Source organism: Morone saxatilis, unplaced genomic scaffold, assembly GCF_004916995.1.
Source record: "Morone saxatilis isolate NCDOM2014 unplaced genomic scaffold, NCSU_SB_2.0 Contig14, whole genome shotgun sequence".
In the NCBI taxonomy this organism is placed as follows: domain Eukaryota; kingdom Metazoa; phylum Chordata; class Actinopteri; family Moronidae; genus Morone; species Morone saxatilis.
The window spans coordinates 20,592,413-20,611,280 of NW_023339696.1; the positions used below are offsets into that span (position 1 = coordinate 20,592,413).

General features: G+C 40.2%; 1 protein-coding gene across 1 annotated transcript in view; it reads left to right on the forward strand.

The window, feature by feature from the left end:
- The window catches only part of LOC118323370 (protein shisa-6-like), an 80,470-nt gene that overhangs the window by 15,987 nt on the left and 45,615 nt on the right, over positions 1-18,868 (forward strand).

The following is an 18,868-nucleotide window of genomic DNA, read 5'->3' on the forward strand; positions in this document are numbered from 1 at the left end:
ATGCTCAACAGAGGTGGCAGTACTCAGTAAGAAGAAAGGGTGGACAAAAATCAGAAGTCAGACACTACTCATATAGCTTCTGCTGCTCATGCTCACCACTAAATTATTTAGTTTGTTGTAAAGATCTTCGCTAGGTTGCAGTTAGAAAGGATTTTATTGAATCGAGATTAAAACCTTATTTTCCACAAGTCACAACTATTACAGTTATCAGCTTAAATTGGCGACATTGAACGTTTTTAATCATTGATCTGATCACTCTGTGGTCCTTGTACAACTACAAACTACACACCACATCCACTTGCAATTAAAGAGAAAAAGCCACACGATATTTGGTTCTGGTTGAGCTGGGTCTGTCTTCCCTCCAGGATTCTTATTTTGAAGTGCATCCATTATTTTGGCCCCCGTGAAAACATCTGGTTTCTTCCACAAAAGTTACTGTACCATTGCTGCTGTAAGTGACATAACTACCCAGAGAATGCTGAGCGAAAAGGTGTTCCTCCTTGGGAAATCGTTGCTGCAGAAGGTGTATTTTATTGAGCCGATGACTGTAACCCGGCTTTGTGATATAGAGTGACGATTGCTGTGAGTAGAGGTTTCGCAGTGGAAATGGATTTGCTAGATCACAGAATATCTCTGGTGTTACTGAAAAAGGAAACGATTTCTGAGCCTCTCTTCTACTTGCTTTTCTCTAAACTATCAACAGTCTCTACCTACCGCCACCCGAAAATCTCTGTAAATAAGTGTGTTCTCTATTTGTTATTTGCAGGCTAAATTTAGGTTACATTTGGATGAAATTACAGTGCTTAGATACATAAGCATTCAACAGCATTTTAGTTTCTATTCCCCAATGTGCTGGAAAGTTTAATAAAGGATGTGTTGCAAAAAAAAAGCAGAATGTATTAGAAGCTTTATACAGTTTTCTGTGTTTGTTATCTCAAGAATTTAAGCGGTCCTATGAGACTTTACTCAGACTTGCCTCACTGAAAGTACCCACTTTGCTTCTGGTGATGATGACATTCAGTGTTGACAGATTACCCTGAAACCAAGTGACACACTGGAGAAGGCGTAACTGAAGCTTCTGTATATTTTATATCCCTGTGCTGAACAATGAAACTGAAACTAAACAAAATGTACCATTTGGAAAGGCAGCAAGGAAACTTTAAATGATGTTATTTTTCTCCCTCCAGTGTGAAATACACAAACATACACCACTAACTTTTGACACAACAGCTGGAGGCAAATACTCAACAGCAGGTTTGAATACAGCACCAACACCTTTCATGAACTGTAGGACGAGTAACTCTTTTTTTTCACTTGGCAATGCAGAGAAGAGGATTTGTATAACTTTTGGGTTATAGCTCTATTTGTAACTAACTTTACTACTACTGCGAAAAACAAAATACCCAGCAAAAAGTACTTAATCAGAAATGATTCTGTAACTTACAAAACTAAGCTAGTGTCACTTAAACTTGCAAAATTGAGTTAGTGGTACTTAATTTTTTTAAATTAAAATAACTTATTGTATTAGAGTGTAACAAAGTCTATGTTTTGGTTATATTATGTATTAATAAATGAATCTGCAATGTAGTGGAATTAAAGGTACAATATTTCACTATATGGTGGAGTAGCAGTGGTAAGTAGCATAAAATAAGGTACTACTGAATATTTCTAAGTACAGCACTTGACTATTTGTACTAGATGGGTGTTTAAGCAGCTCCAGCCAAACACTAATATTTTAAAAAGGTATCTGAGGCAGCGACCCTCCCCTGACTGTACCCGGCACCCTCTCCCTGCACCTATTAGGTGACACACCTTAGCGTCCTGATGGCGGTAGCTGTCACTTCAAAGCGGAGGTCCTGTCAGCCTCCATCGTACATGTCTTCGTTTAACAGCTGGCTGTCGGCTGGCTGTCGGCAGGCTCTCTACCCCCCACCCACCCAGACCTCCTGTCAGGAGGAAGCAGACTGACAGATGTGCACCGTGTCACCGCTGACTGCATTCTGCCCCTGCTGCTGTACAAACACCTCATATCTCATTTCTGTAGTGGATAGCATCGAGCGCTAACATATCTGCACAGGTCATCTGACTCCCCTGCCCACTGGGCTCATAACTCTGCCTTTATGTGAAGAGGAGGTACGTCTACTCGAGGACTGTACTGCAGTTATACTGTTTTGAGGCACTTTTACTTTATTTCAGTATTTTCATTATGAGGGAAATGTTGTCTGTACCACACTTCTTTAAAACCATAATATAATGTTCTTTTTCTCACATTTTTTCCCTCCTTCATTCCATTCTTACGCCTTTTATTTCTTTCCTTCTGTTCTTTTAGTCCTTCCTTCTTTGTATGTTTTTTGTTTCATCTCTTCCTTCCTTCCATTTTCTTTCGTTCTGCTACCTTCTTTGCTTTCCTTCTTTCACTACTTTCTTTCCTTTTCATTGTTTTCCTCCTGTCCTTTCATTTCTTTTTCAGTTCTTCCCCCTACCCTCCCTTCTTTGTTCTTCCTTACATCCTGTCCTTATTTATTCTATGCTTTCTCATCTCTTTCTATCCTCCCTTCTTTTAATCCCTTCTCCGTCCATTCTTTCCATCTGTCCCTCCAGCTTTCCTATTTTCATTCTTCTTTCCCTAATCTGGAGATACAATGTTTTGTCACCCATCAGCCAACCAGACCTCAGTCTTAGTAAAATGGAGCTCCTGTACCAAAAGTGCTGATTATTGATATTTGTTGATTAAATTTACATTTACTTACCGCCTGTTCTGGCTGCTTGTATTTGCATTAATTCCTTCACAATCTACTGTTAGACAAACCACGTCTGAGCATGAACTCAGCTGTGTGTGTAACATTTCATTGTTTGCGTGGGCGCGTCGTAGTGAGAGGAACAGTACAAACAGTACAGATTTGAATGTACGTCAGGGCTAACAAAGCTCCAAGTAATGTTGTCATTAATAATCATGCATCCGTGATGTAACACGACACTCCATGGATCCAAACAAGCGCTGCCGGTCTACCTGCTCGAGTGTTTGACTCATGTGGTAAAGCGCCTGTGTGAGGCCGCTGCAGAGGCTATGAGAGATGGATTTATGTCTGATAGTGGTGCGTTCACTTGCCCCCGTCCGTCCATCTCTAGTCCCACTGATGGATTGTCTGTAGCGATGCGGCTATTTAACAGCTCTGAACCACAGTGAGTTTATTCTGATGGAAGGCAAGCAGAGTACATTTTCAAACTGAATGAGAAACGTTGATTAGAAGTGGTTGAGATTTGGCAAGAAAGGAAGAAAAACCGCTGCATGTTGGACAGTTTTCTCTTCTTAAGGGATAAGGCTGGCCTCATTCTATATGTTTTCCTATTCCCAACAAATGCCATTACATAAGTCCAAAACCAACAATGTGTAGTCCAACTCTCAGCACTTCCTGACTTCCCTATTCTATCTTTGGCACTCCAGCCAAGAATTAAATCTTTAGGAACAGCTCACAAATATATATATATATATATTTAAAGGATCAGTAATTCCCTAAAACAACTGGTCACTGTAGTTTTTTGCAACTGTTATTAAAATGTGAGAAAATAGTGCATTTGTTGGATGGAGTGTAGCAGACGTTGTAAGTGACAAAAAAAATAGACAGTATTCAATATTAGTGGTAGTATAAAGACTTAGTATAAATAGTTGCAGCTGTAGATGTAGTACTGAAATCCAAGTTGAGACTATGTATTCATTTTGTGCACCATAAAACACACAATGTATGTTAATATTTTCCTAACAAGTGATCTCCTGGGGTGTTCTAGTCTTGTCTTCTTTCCAAAGCAAAGAAGGAAATGGAGCATAAAGGTTGGATATACTCCAAAACTGGCCGAGTCACGCATGTTTATCGATCGATATTAACCTGACTGCACCTCATTGCGGCGCTCTCAAAAGTTTAATGTTTGATGGTTTTGGGTTTGATGGTGTCTGACTTTGACAATACGTCTCTTAACGGTCACTGCTGGTAAATATTAGGGAAAGATTATGGTCGTGGTTAAAAGAAACCAAGTGGTTGTAGTTGCCGAAACAGAACCAAACCTTCTGATCAGTATATGCACTTATAAGTTGTTTTCATAAGGATCATATAAATTGTCAAGAAATGCCTGTCTAACAACGTCCCCGCTCCCAAGGTGACATTTTCAAATTGCTTTTTTGGACCAACGGATGCAGATCCAATCCACAACTCAACAATGCACTACAATATACCATCCTTTATGTACAAATGCTTCATTTGGAGAGAACTATTTTTGATGGACTTATTTAAGCTTACACTGATCTGCATCTGAGATTAGTTTAAGTCAAGTCAGTTTTAGTGAAATCACACAAAGTTTGTCCTAGAAGGTGTGTGTGTGTGTTCATTCATAGAAATTGTTGTCCGACAAAAGGTTCAGTTCAGATAATGTTTGACACATTTGCTTGAAATATGACAGCATGTAGTTAATTATCAAGAGATTAGTAAAACAGAAAAACGTGTGAGCGATAGTTTTACTTTTCACATTTCCAAAAACAACCCCACCGTATACCCCCAAACGTCCGAGGTTAAACGATCCCATTGTGTGCATTTAGCGAACAGCTTCCAGATATCTTGTGTACAAACATTCCCCTCGTCCTCAGGGCTTTTTCATCTCTCTCCTTGCCTTCTCCGCCTGTGGCATCCACTGATGTGCATCCTGCTTAATTACTTTTTCATGAGTTGCTCCCTGTTTTCGTCCTCAGGGAATTGCCCCCCTCCCCCCAATCCACTTAAGGTGACCTTGTCTTACTGGGACGCACTGCTGCAGTACTCCCACCTCCCCGCGCTGTAATCCCTCCAGGCCTACAGTGTGTCTGTGCATGGGCATGTGCACGGCTGTGTATCTGAGTGTGAGTGCAAATGGAGGGGAGTTGTAGTGTGCCAAGTAGGTATCACTTGCCCAGTTTGCCTCCATTACCGAGTCCTTATATGTCTCCGTCTTTAAAGCTGTTAGTGGCTCTGAACTAGAGGCAGGCGGTAACTGAAAACTTTGAACTTGAGAATCATAGATCAATAAATCATGTAATGTGACATTATCTGCACACTCATGTTTACCACCCTGACTATGATGCTTTATATTGATTCAAGGAGATCGAACGGTGGTGAGTCAAGCCTTTTCTGGAACGAGCGCTTGCTCACTGCTGCTGCTTAAAATCCACTCTAAGGTTTCAGTGTGTAACTATGTGTGGATCCCAAAGTATCCCCTAACCAGTTCCAGCTCTGGGTGGATATTGCAGCAACTCTTTATAATTTAAGCTGATAAAGTGCATTTTTATTGTCAGATTTTGTCCTTCAATGGTCTTTTTTTAAATTTTTAGTGGGTTGGTGTTTTAGTTTTTGTGTTATGTATATATACATCGATCTGGATTTTAAATCTATGGCCAACACATTACATCAATTTAATCTGTGCATTATTACACACTTTTAATGGGCATAATTAATTGTTAAATGTCACTTTGAGTTCATCTACATCCATTAGTCAGCCAAACCAGCGAAGTATCTAGGGCTAGGTACCGAACTTAGATACTTTCATGGCACCAACCCAATAGTGTTGATAATACAGAGTATCTTTAGTTTTTTGTAACACGACTTGCTTATTTGCACAGACAACTAGTGAACTTTGTGCCAGCTAGTGCAGCTAACCTGTATATCCGCTTCTTGGTGTGTCCGTTTACCTCATCGTCCAATGGGATGGATGCCACTAACACAGCGTACCCTCTCCTCCCCAAAGCAGCTACAGAGACTGTTTCAGATGGTTTACAGACCAACAGGTAAAAGAAACACGCCAAAAATTGACAGTGGATTGTTGCCACACTATTTGTTATTAAAGTTCATTTGACAGTAATTTATAGTTTTTTATATATAATACCAAACACATTCCATGTCTTCCTTCAAGTGCAAAGAGTAAAAATCCTTTGAAGTGAGTAGTTGTACTGTAATGCACAATGCTTTTTTCTTTTTGTTCAAATTAAATTTTGTTTTGTTCAGGAACGGGTATCAAAGTCGAGTCATTGGTATCGGTAACAGTATCAAACAGTTTTGAGTGATACCCAGTCCAAGTGTCCCCCAGGAATTGTGCCCATTTTGCACCTCAACATTTCTGTCTAATGCAGATGCACTTTTCTGCATCTTTTTGTGATAGCTGACTGTGGACAGTGGAGAAATGATAAGAACTGAGGGATGAGAGAAACTGGGAACGAGGACATGCTTCTTGGTCAGCACCTCAACCCCCAGGCCACGAGGACGTCCCAGTACTGACGCACTTGAATCCATGCCTCTTTCCACATCCTTCTCCTTCTGCCTTACTTACTTACTTACAGAACTGCATGAACTCTATAAAGGCAGAAAAGTCTTTGTTAGTCCTGCTGTGCTCTTCACATTGATGCTGGTGTTTTTAAACAGGTGTCATCTTCCACACGTTTAGCTATGTTAAACCATTATGAACCACAGCTGATCTCACAGTCGGCCACATCCACACAGCACAACATAAAATACCAAAGGAAACGGATGACGTTGGATCGAGATGTGGACACAGTCAAAACTGCAGTTTTAAGTCTTGAGACGATCAAAGAATTCACAGGGCTGAGACTCAAACACAAGGCATCAGATAGAGTGAAAGCTTTACCCCTGTAGCTTCCCGTCACAGAACTTTTCATCCTGGTGATTTGTGTGACAGTGGAAGCTCGTCACGGCCCACGCTGGGCCCCGATATAAACCCAGACGCACCCACATCTTATACAGCTGAGCATTTTGACCAAACAACATAACTCTCAACTCTCAGATGTAAATACAAAAGTTGTTTTCCCTCCAGAGGTTGAGAGACAAGAAGGAGAGAGTGACATATTTATCAAGTTGTCGGGGTCGCACAGCAGAGGAGGCATTTTAGCAGCTGTTCACTGAGATTAAAGGAGCAGGTGACAACAAGGTTAAACGAGACACTTCTTGCATTTGGTGCCACTGCATGAAAAAAAAAAGAATGTATATTTATTCCAAGCTGTAATTGGTATATTTGCATAAAGTTGGAATTACATTTTCACAGAAAATCCAATTTTAAAAAGAAGAACCCATTAAAAACATTTGTCTCTAAGTAAAACTTGCTCCTCAGTTAGCAGCCTTACCCCCACCCTGCTAAAATAGTGCTAGAAAAAACACGTTTCCCCTGACAAACACCACACTTAATGAATAAATGCATCCATTTGCTGCATTTAGTTGGCTAGAGGAATGAAAAATTACTCAGGGGTTGAATTTGGGTCAAGAATAATTGAAAGTTCATCTAAAAAAGGTATACCGCTGAAAGAAAATAAGAAAGAATATTTTTTCAATATCATTTTATCACAATATGGCAGATTAATCCAAATATATATATATATATATATAGATAGATAGATAGATATAGATATATATATACAAAAATGTAAAATGATGTTCAGTTTAATAAACAGGCCAGGCACACCTGCACAGGTGTTCTCAGTTGTTGTTGCTCTGCAGGTTATTACGACCCATATTTAGGTTTATGCCTACAATACAATATTTTCTTTCTCGGTACACAAGTAGATTTCAGACTGCACCTTGAGAAGAGGTCTAATCAAGCAAGTGACAATAGCTGTGTGGGTGAACTATGGGTGTCTAAGGCCTTTGAGCATCATTTCAAATAAAACTCTTCACACATACCGTAAACAGGATGGAGAGAGGTTAAACGCACACCAGCATGTGATCAGCCAGTATGTCTGAATTAGGTCTTCATTTCTCAGCTTTGTGTATTTATCGCACCTTTTTAAAAAAAAAGCTGGTTCTCTCCACAAGCTCCTCCATGTGAGAGACTTTGCTCCTCACCCTGAATCATTTAGTGTTTCAGGTCCATTATGCTTCATGTAACCCAGAGGTTCCACATGCCTGAGACTTAAAACAGCTATTAGAAGTAAGACGTTTAACCTTAAATGTGAACTTTATCTGTAAAAATCCATGTAAACTGCAGTTTTCAGGCAGCGTCGAGACTCTGACTGGTCTATTAGGTCATTTTAAGTCAGTGCAGCGTTCGCTGAACTGGTAATTTCCGCTTCTTTCTCAATGAGCGTGATTCAGAACAGCAGGGAGACAGTCCTCTCACAGTGCACAGATCTGCGACCGCCAAAAGCACAATATGAATTGATTCCTCTCCTTATCTCGCCTGTCCATTAAATAGGAGGCTAATGAACCTGATTAGGTTGGTTAGATGGAACTCACACTCTGAGCATCCCACAAGCCTTCCTACCACATGGCCAAGAGTGAATACTGAGATTCATACATCGCGTCCTGACACACACACACACATACACAGATAGCCTCTTAACACCTCTTCTGATCCAGCCTTTCCTCATGCATTATGTAGTGCATGTTTGTACACTGAAATCACATCTGAAGAGCTGAAACGGATGGAACGTCAACCTGCACTATCTCACATTAAAGCACCACTTACCTTCCCCAAACATTCTTTATCTCAAATTGGAAATATATATTGTCCTTCTTCCATTTTCATATCAAGGCTACAACATCTGTCTGTATATATTTGTGTCCGGCATTTCAGGACATCTTTGAATATTCCTGCGCATTCAGATACCAAGTTTAGATCTGATAGGTTGCCATTTTCATTTAGGCGACTCCAGAATGAACTGGAAGAAGTGATGTAGAAATGGATTTGTTCCATTTTAATATGTAAGATCCTTGTGTGTGTTTGACTGAAGAGATCACCCCCATCTAAAACACTGTAGCACCTTCATTTTTTGAGGCTGTAATTTTTTTATGTTGCAGTAGATTGCATTTCATTCTTCACTGAACTGACAGCTCTGTGAAAAACGTCAGAACGTAACAGGAATAGAAAAGCCTATTCATTTATATTGCACAATTCATACACGAGGCAGTTTCAAAGCACTTTTTATACATTTAAAGGAATGGAATATAGATCATGTGAACACATTATATATGAAAATGATAGAAACATATTTAGAGGTCTGTTAAATGAATATAAATTATTCATTATTAAATATAATTATTTAAATGAAAATAAAGACTAAACAAAAAAAACAACAACGACCAAATAACAAACCCTAATATATAATGGCATTTGATCTAAAAGTCATCAAGTCTGTATTGCAATTCTGCGGTAGAGAGTGGTGGACACAAAAGGTAAAAGTTTACTGTGTCGTTGTTCAAAGCAGATCGATAACGGTCGGAAAAGGCTCTGACCAGCAGTGCAAAAGTCCTAAAAAAGCAGGACAAAGAGTAGAAAGCGTCAGGAACACTACAGCTGGGATGGCACTTTGGGCGGTGGCTGAAGGGCAGCCGTATACACCGGGGAGGTGGGTAAACACTGAAACTTCTGAAATGGCAAGAAGTATTAATAACTGGAAATAGAGCAAAAAAATAATATTAAAAAAAGGGAGTAAAATTTAATTAACGAATTGGCTGTCACTGTAAAAATCCATATGTTTGAGGAGACAGATTGAAAAAGGAATGGCCGGAAAAGATGAATCAGATGCCAGTGATATCCTGACTTCTTGTCTCTTTTGTGGGTCAAGCTCCTAAAATTCTTGATCCTTCATTTCCCATAATGCAGCCAAATTATCCCAAGAGTCTCTGTTAGAACCAGGCTGCCTGGTAAATGCCTGTGACTATTAAAAAATGTTGTTAACAGAGACTTTGTCAAAATTCATCATCAAAACATTTCAGCCCCCTTGTTCATTGACCAAATCTATTACCGGTGCATTTAGTAATTCATATTTTTCTGTTAATTGGACAGTGAGCCATACACTGAGTCCAATAAGCGATAGTTCACCTGCTCACCCAAAGCTCAGAGAGCAAACCTGTGAATGAGTCAGGCTCCACTTCCATATCCTTCCCTCTGAAGGCCGTAGGCTGTGCCACCGTGAAACGCTATTAGCAGCATAACAAAGTTGTGAATTGAATGCGGCAGCGATGAGAAAGCACTGTCTATATGACATGTGAAATCCTGTTAGGATGCAGATTAGCGTTATCTATGCTGCACCTGTCAATATCTATTATGGGTGGAGGGCAAGGACACGGCAGAGCTGGACATGGAAATGCTTCTGTCAGCACAGCAGCCAGCACCGAATACCAATACTTAAAAACGGGATGGCTTGTATTGGTATGCAAAGAATTAGCTCTGATACAGTAGGCAGTCTGGCCCGAGGCAGTGTTGCTTTTATCACAGGGAAAGTATTCTCCTTTTACAACGAGGAGGGATTGTATTCAAACAAGGTAGCTACTAGAATAGAATAATTCAAGAAAAAAAAGAAAAAAGCGCTGACAACCAAGGATGAAAAAAGGCCTTGGTGTGGCGAGCAGAGGCTGAGTGTTAACGTCTGTGTGGTGAAGGACAATGTCCTCATTTGGAAAACAAATGCAGAATACTTTACTGGCTCAAATGTAGACTCATACATACACAGTTTTCTGGTAGATTTTCATCTAAAAAACACATGAAAGTAGAAAATATGTTAAAGAGCAACTTAACACGCTGATTGTTTTAGCCGGAGCATCTACCAGCAGAAGCAGGAACAGAACAGATGATACAAATAAGTGATAGTGAAAAAAGCATTGTCCCAAAGGAACATGGTTTTTATAGGATTGACTAAATGAAAACTTTTGTTGACTGTAGCTTGTTTATATAATGACAATAAGCTAATCTGGAGTGCTCATATATCTACAGTCAGAATACACACACACACGTCACACAAAAGGACTTGTTAAAAGGCACAATGAGCTCATCAGAGAGACGGAAAACTGCCGTACAAACAAATCAGCGCCCAGTTGGGTAGAGATGTGATTTTTTTGTTCTACATCAAACCTCCCACTCTCTCCCATTCCTCTCCACACAGCGCTGTTGCTGCTGCTCAAGTGCCAAATTGCGAGCAGCGGCGAGCTCTCACTCCGGGCACAAATGGCTGGTAATTGTATGTAAAAAATGGCATCCAAAATTACAATTGCAACTCATCCGCAGGTTGACGACACCGGTGGAATTTTCTCCTCTAAATGCTTCATTAGTCACTGCCTCTAAATTTTTTCTGTGAATGGGAGAAACCGAGCGTTCCTCTACCAGCCGCCACCCACCAGTTTCCTGTGACCCTTCGGGCAGGCCTGTTACTGCTCGAGTGATGCATCCTACACTCACCAGGCTTCATTCATAAATCTGGCTCTTTAAAAAAGCACAGATGTGAAGGAGCCCTTGCCTGTGCCAGTATGAAAAATTCAGCATGCGTACAGCACCACACTGTGACAGTAAAGATCAGGGATTGCAGGCTTACTACTAAATCTGTGGAGTAAGACAGAGGTGTAATAGCTGAGAGTGAATAGCAGTGACAGGCCTGTGATTAGCACCTTCCCTTGTGTGTTGTCCTGGAAAAGCATCCAGCAGGCACTGCCCTGCCTGACAGAGTGGCTAAGGGAGGATGAGGGAAAGGAAGAGGAGGGGAAGCCGGAGGGTAGCAGGTTCAATCCTGAGGTTTGGATATTCTTATGGGGGACGTTTTAGCCCCGTAATGTGAAACATCCATCAGAGATGTTTCAACAAGCTGTGTGGCCACTTTTCTGCAGCGCTCATTAAGAGTCGACACCAGCTGGGTGCCTGCAGGAATGCATGATGGTTCATTATAATATTTACCCATTTTGCTCTCATTCATCATTGGGTATAATGTGGTTTGCAGAGAGCCATGAGCATTAGGTATTATTTTAAGTGCGTACCACTGAGTTTGGTGTTTTAAAGTATAAAAAAGGTCCTAGAGTGAGATAGCTGGGTTCTTTTTTGACTTCCCCTGGGTGCTTTAATTTCCTTCTGTAGCCCAAATGCAGGTATGGTGAATTGGATGGACCAGAGTCTTGTCCAGGGTGTGCCCCAATGCATGTTGCGTTAGGCTCCAAAGACATCCAATAGGACAAACAGTATAGAAAATGAATGGATGGATGACTGCAGAGGTTTTAAGGCCATATCTGCATTTTCCTCCCAGCCAGTAGTAAAGGAATGCAAAGCAGAAGTGGAACCAGGCCACCCTTGAAACAAAGTCAGTCTCTAGTTGAAGGCTTGCAGTAAAGAAGGTTCAAAGCCTGAACATTAATATCATGCAAATCTTCGCTCGTTAATTATTTATACAAAATCCTGGCCTGGCAACTACTGTATGGTTACGTTCATGGCAGGTTATGGATGGTCACTGTCATGGTTAAAAAAAAAACATTGATTGTGCATCTCAGACAGGACACAAACTCTGATTTCTGGCATTGAGGTTTGACAGAACAACCACCCACTACCTGACTTCATGCCTCGCTACTCTATTGGTGCTAATCAAACCTTGCATTGGAGGATGCTGTGGGTAACCATTCATGTAATTTCTGGACACGCAGGGCTCCGCAGTCAAGTTAGGAACAATACTTTTTTTTTTTTTATTTAGTCCCAAATATTACTTCATTAGGTCTTGGCACAAAAGCTACTTGGTTAGGTTTTGGAAAAGGTTGTTATGTACGTAAGAAATTGCTTAAAACCCTGTGTTTGTTTGCTATTCATCCCCAACACCACAGAGAATGGGATACTATTTTGCAATCACTCTTTAGAAAAGATAATCAGTGTTGGCAGTTAAATCTGATGAAAGCAGGTCCAACCAGTCACTACTCGAGGTCTCCATTTTAATTCTGTCTCCTTTCTTGTCTGCAGTTTACTGATCACACTCACACACACTGCTGATTATCTGTGCAGTTCTAATCCAAATCCATTACAAAAGAGTATTTGGACAATTCTAATCCAATTTTGGAGGAGTTTATCTTCCAGTGCACATCATCATGTGTTGCACTTTTGATTCAGTTTTTAAACAGGGATAAAATGCGTGCTACATCTTTCCAGGAAAGTGTGCTGCCTTCAAACAGGGTCGTGTTTTCCAGTGTTCACAAGAAGAGTCCATATGAATGCCCACCCCCTACGTGACTTCCCATGTCGTTATGACATGTTCCATTTGAAGACAGCATTGATCTGGTGTTAATAAACCTGTGGCTTGTCAGATTTGATAAGCTTGAAGGGTCAACGAAAAAAGAAAAAAAGGACTGATAGATATGGTCTTTATAAAAGATCTATTAGTCATCCATTTCTAAACATAATATCATACAAATCTTTTGTCAATTATTTCTACAAAATTGGGCATGGCAACTTCAGTATGGTTAGATTTAGGTAATTAAAACACTTGACAGATCACTGATGAAAAAAAGAGGTCTACCCAGTAAGCCAGTAGCTCCCCTTCACACCTCTCTTATGGAGTCTGTTTTGCCAAGATCAGCCTATAAAAAAAAAAATGGAAAAACTGAGGCTTTGTTCTTCTGGAGTGTTACTATTCCAGTTTATGCTTGAAAATGTTTGAAATGCTCATATCACAAGTCAGACTGAGTGAAATGGCAATCCAGTGGGAATATGCTCTACATATGGTTCGGATTCTGGCTTCTAGTCATGTCTGACAAGCTTGCTGCTTTATTTATTTGCACTTGAGACTTGATCCAACCGATAGGATTGATCTGCAGACTGTCAATTAACTCAACTCTTTAATGAGCAGCATTTCAGATGAAAATCAAAAATATTTTGTTGAATGAGATGGAAAAGAGATGTCTTTATGGAGCAGTAATGATGCATGCGGCTGTCTCGCCTCTCCCTTATCGTCGTGATGTGAGCTTTAATATGCTGCAGAGCCGTGGCCCTATCAGATCACATGTGGCTCCGGGCAAGTGGAGCCTTCATGGGTGGAGGAGATGGAGGCAATGAGGAGGAAGAGGAGGAGGAGGTGGTGAGCGGCTTGGGGTGCATCATATTCTTCCCATTTCTCTCTAGTTCCAGACAACAGGCCCTGGCGAAATGACTGTGGGTGCCGCCAACTGTGAAATTAATTGAACTTGTGATCCGAGGGGGTAGAGACCAGCATCCGGCCCGAGGAGGCGAGTGTGCATCCGTGCTTACATTAGCTCATGACAAAAGGAACAGCCGAGCCCAGAGGCGCCGACTGGATCTGTGGTCAGTTTCCTCGACATGATGTCTCCGGACGTGGCTGAGCTTCACTTGACTTGCGTGACATTGCAGCAGAGTGTGTGAGACGTGCTGTCATGCTGTTGGCTCTTGTTAGAGGTCTTATTTTGGCGAAGAATCGGATCTGCTCACAGATCCATCTTGTCAAGCCGATGATGGGTCTGTAGGTAATGATTCTGTGCTCAGGACAGGTTTTCTAGCGAGGGATTTTTTGTAGTTAGTCGAGATCCGGAGTGGGTTTTAAAGGATTGGATCCTTATTTTTGTATGATAGTTTTGGTAATTTCATAATTTCTATCGGCAATGATAAAAAATACATTAAAAATATGCATTGACATCACCAACGGGTAGTTGGATATGACGAGAGACACAACCTTTAGGTTAGCTAAATATATTTGGAAGAGAAAATGGAAGCAAGTGGTAAAAATGATCACCCAAACTGCAAACATTCATCAGAGTTTATAGACTTTAACCAACCATTCTTGGTGTAGTTGTGTACAGAATTTTCCTCTGTGATGAGGGACTATAAAACATTTCAGGGGTGCTCACTTTCGGTTTCGCCTCCAAAAAGTTGTTGAGATAATCTCAGTTTGCGAACTATACCATGGCTGTTGGGAGAGCTCACATTTTCTTACGAGGAGGGTAAGGGGTGGTGTTGTTTTACTTACAGTAGGCTGACAAAACAACAATGACTAATGGAAATTCAATATGCAGATTGAGGACTAAGTTTGTTTTTTTATAAGTGAGTGAAGTTTATGCTGCTACGCTTCAATGTTGATTGGAAGAATAGCATATATGCCAGTGTCTTTAGTGAATTAGATCACCCTCATGCATGAATCATACACCAGTAGCCTAATTTTATGCATGAAGATACAGAAATGGTAAATGGTAAATAGCATGGTAAAAATAGTGTAGTCAATATTTTGAGACCCCCCAAAAATTATAATAATAATATAATAACAAATGTTTTCAAAAGAGCTCATATCTTATTAAGATAAATCCAAACTCCCCATGGCTGCTTTCGCACCCTGGATAATCTGGATTAAGTTGTAATAGCTGAGATTTATCCTTTAAAACAGAAACTCAAAAATCTGTTATCTCTCATGTGGTTTGGTGTAGTCTGTAGACCGCAGCATGCTTCCAAACAAAGTGCTCGTTGGATCTTCTAACAGCAGCTAAAACCCCCTGTCTGACCGGATTTGGAGAGGCCTCGGTAGAATATTTTGCCTTTGCAGTCAGATGTGATTGTACAACCTCGTCTGAAACATACACAGGGCCTTAGATTTATCCTTTATCTTAAATGATGTGATCTGAGTTCCTTAGTGAAGATCAGAGTTACCCCGGGTCTACATCAAGGCTTAAATAAAATCCTCCTAGGAGGCAGGTTTAACAGATTAATGCTGTCTGCCAGTGGAATCAACATGAATTATTTGAACTATTATAATGAAGACTTCAAATAAACACCACCAGCCAGACAGTGTGCTGGCAGTGGTTATAAGAGGCTGATGAAGCATTACAGTTTGCACACATTTAAAGAAAATGCTCTGTGTGCTAATTATTTAAAAGCTTTAGATATCAGTGTTATTTTTTTATTCTTTTTTTATATATGTTATTATCCACCGAATGATTGGTTTCTTGTGATTTTCTCCAGTTCTTATAAGCAGCCCCGGGGTCAGTGCTGTGTGTATGTAGTCTCACTAACAAGACCAACACAGGTGGAGCAAGTGAATCTTGTTTAACTCAGTTCAGGACTCCAGAGACTAAAAAGTAACATAGAAATAAATATGTTTTTCTAAAGGCCACTTTTTTCGATTAAAGCCACTTTTAAGACAGGATTAACTATTAAAGCTTGATTTAATTTGCTCCCAATAGTGATCTGTGCCAAAGGGATAAAGTAAATCAATAAAAACACAACAAAATTTGCAGGTTAAGCAACATCTGCCTTCATGCTCCAAACTGTTGTCATCTACGAATCTCTGTCTGATGAAATTGCATCAGTAGAGAGTAAAATAATCAATTATGTTTCTCTAATTTTCCTTTTGGCCTCCGACCAGAGGCAGAGCCGAGCAGACCGGAGGCTCGGAGTGAACAAGAGAGTAGGCCGTCTCTATCAGCACTCTGCTTTAAGCAGTTTGTGTCCCTGAAGTTTCCACAGCTCTGCGCTCCCCGGCCCCGTGGATACAATGCAATCTGCGCTGCCCCACATTAGATAAGTATCCTCCAGCTCTCATCCAGGTCACATTGCACCGCAGAGTGCAGCAGGGCTTCCAAGACTCTGCTGCTGCTGCTTTTCAGGTGGAGGGAAACTCTGCGTACGTGACAAAGAGCCTGTCGGTCAAAGTGTTTCAGGTCAGCCGAATCGTACTGCAGCTCCAATCCACTGGTCTGTCCACCAAGAGGTCGTCCAAATGTGTCTTTTGTTAAAAATTATAAAGAAGTCTGGTATGATGTCCACCTACGCTGTGATGAAGGTTCCTTCCTGATTACTGCTACAGAGATAATGTCTGCAGCTTTCTTCTCTTAAAAAAGACTGAAAACCATCTTTTATTAGAGTTTTTTAATGGCATTTCCATCCATCATAAAATCTTAAAAGCATCACTGAGAATTAACATCCTAAGCTAAGCCTTTTGGGGTGAGTCTCCAGTCAGGTCCCAGTCCTTTAGGACGAGTCTCAAGTACTTGAGTACAAGTCCCAAATCCTGTGCAGACAAGTCTTAAGACCAAGTGAAGTCTCAAGTCCTTTAGAGAGTCAAGATCAAGTCAAGTCTCAAGACCTTTAGGACAAATCGCAAGTCCAAGTCAAGTCTCAAGTCCTTGAGAACAAGTCATATCTAGCCAAATATCAAGTTCTGTTAAACGACTCTTCATAAGAAAATGACAAGTCTGTCAGGTTACTGAATACTGACCTTTAAAATGAAAAAATCATTTAGACATTTTGCTTTAAAAGCTATGGTAATATTATTTTACACGTAGCCGAGACTCTGTTCAAAGCAAAGGTTTAATATTTAAATATAGAAGTCTTATTCGTTCTTTTGGGATTTCAGCAGGTCAAAACTTTACACTTAATGTCTTTAGTGAGTCGAATCAAATCAAATACGATGTCAAACCCTCACTTTTGTGACGCAAGATTCAAGTCTCCCCAAACTCGAAGAATACAGGAACAAATCCGGTCAATAATGAGACAAAATATAAAACATAGAACAAGAATTTAAGTATCGTATTAAAACATCATGATAACAAAATATCACAGGATCTAAAACCCAAAATAAGCGGTTCTGTCCTGTTTTCAGGGCTGCTTTTTAAAGGTTGAACCTCAGCATGACATTCAGTTATTTTTAGAAGTCAAGGTGTAGTGATATTTAATTAGAACTCTTTAAATGTGGTTAAAATATCACAACCTTTAAGAAAACAGTCTCCTTTGTTACACACTGCCGTAGCTGCCTGCTTGCCTTAATCAATTAAACGTGTAATCTTTTAAGCTCATTCCTCTTGATATCTGTGATATGCATAATAATGACCTCATTACTGGAGGCGTCAGCATTGTGTTAGAGAGACTGGATGCAAAACACACTTTTATCATTTGTAATTCGTCCTTCAGAGGGGCTGAGGAGAGGAAGAAGGGAATGGCGAGAGGAGGCTGGGAGGCTGCGACAGAGAAACCAGACACTGTGCGAAATTGAAACCAGTCTGAGTCATTCCAGGCATGAACACACATCCAACCATATGTGGCATATGTACTACCTGCCCATGGTCGGCTGCAAGGTTTATAAAAAGTCAAGCTTTCAAAGACATGTCCTCCCTCTACATACAAAACACGTCATCCGCTACCTTTTGACAAAGCCAGCTGTCAAAACGAAAAAGAAAAATGACCTTTTTTCGAGAGAGATCAGGTCTTGGACGTGTTCCTTTTCAACCTATGCTGTTTCCTTGAGCTCAGTTTTCAAGGTCTCTCTCCGCTGTCAAGGTTCCAGTGTTAGGTTTATCTGTTAATGGGGAATGTTTCTGTTTTATTTCATAATTGGATGGCTCTCTGGCCTGAGCAGAGCCTTGAACAAGGTACTGCTCAGATTGCTTGGCTTGGTTCTTTCTCCAGAAACGTCTTTTCAGATTTCATTACACAATAATGCCGACAAAAATATATTTTGAGAAGAATGAGGACAGCGTGTCATAAAAAAATGGCCTTTTATGAAATGTATTGAGGATGACTTGCATTTGGAGGCATTTTGCAGATAACTAATTCATGCTTTTTGTCATTTTTCTCATGCCAACAGACAGTCTGAATGTCAAACAGGGGTGTGAAAAGCACTGAGAACAGAGTGGATTATTCAATCTTCTGTTATCCTAAAGAGCCAATTAGTACTGGTTTTAGACTAAAGTGCCCTTTAAAACCAGATTAACTCAAATATACTTTCCTAGACAATGAAAGTCTTAGATTGAGTGTGTCGTTAAATTATGTGATTTTCTAAAGAAAGATTAGAGTTACACCAAGACTAGATGAAGGTAAACCTCCAAGAGGCAGGTTTAAATATCTGTCAGTGGAGAAATATGGATTATTTGAACTGTTAGCTATTGTGATGAATTTATATTTATGATGACCTAGACTGCGTTCAAATGTGTTATGAACAAAAGCTCACACCCAAAAATGACCCAATGAAGACAGCTATGATGATCCCATGTTAACATTTGGATGCATTTAGGTTTAACGATTTATATCAGACTAAATTTTTACATATAACATATATGCAGAGGATGCAACCTTATACATTACTGTTGTTCCACTACATCTCAGAGGC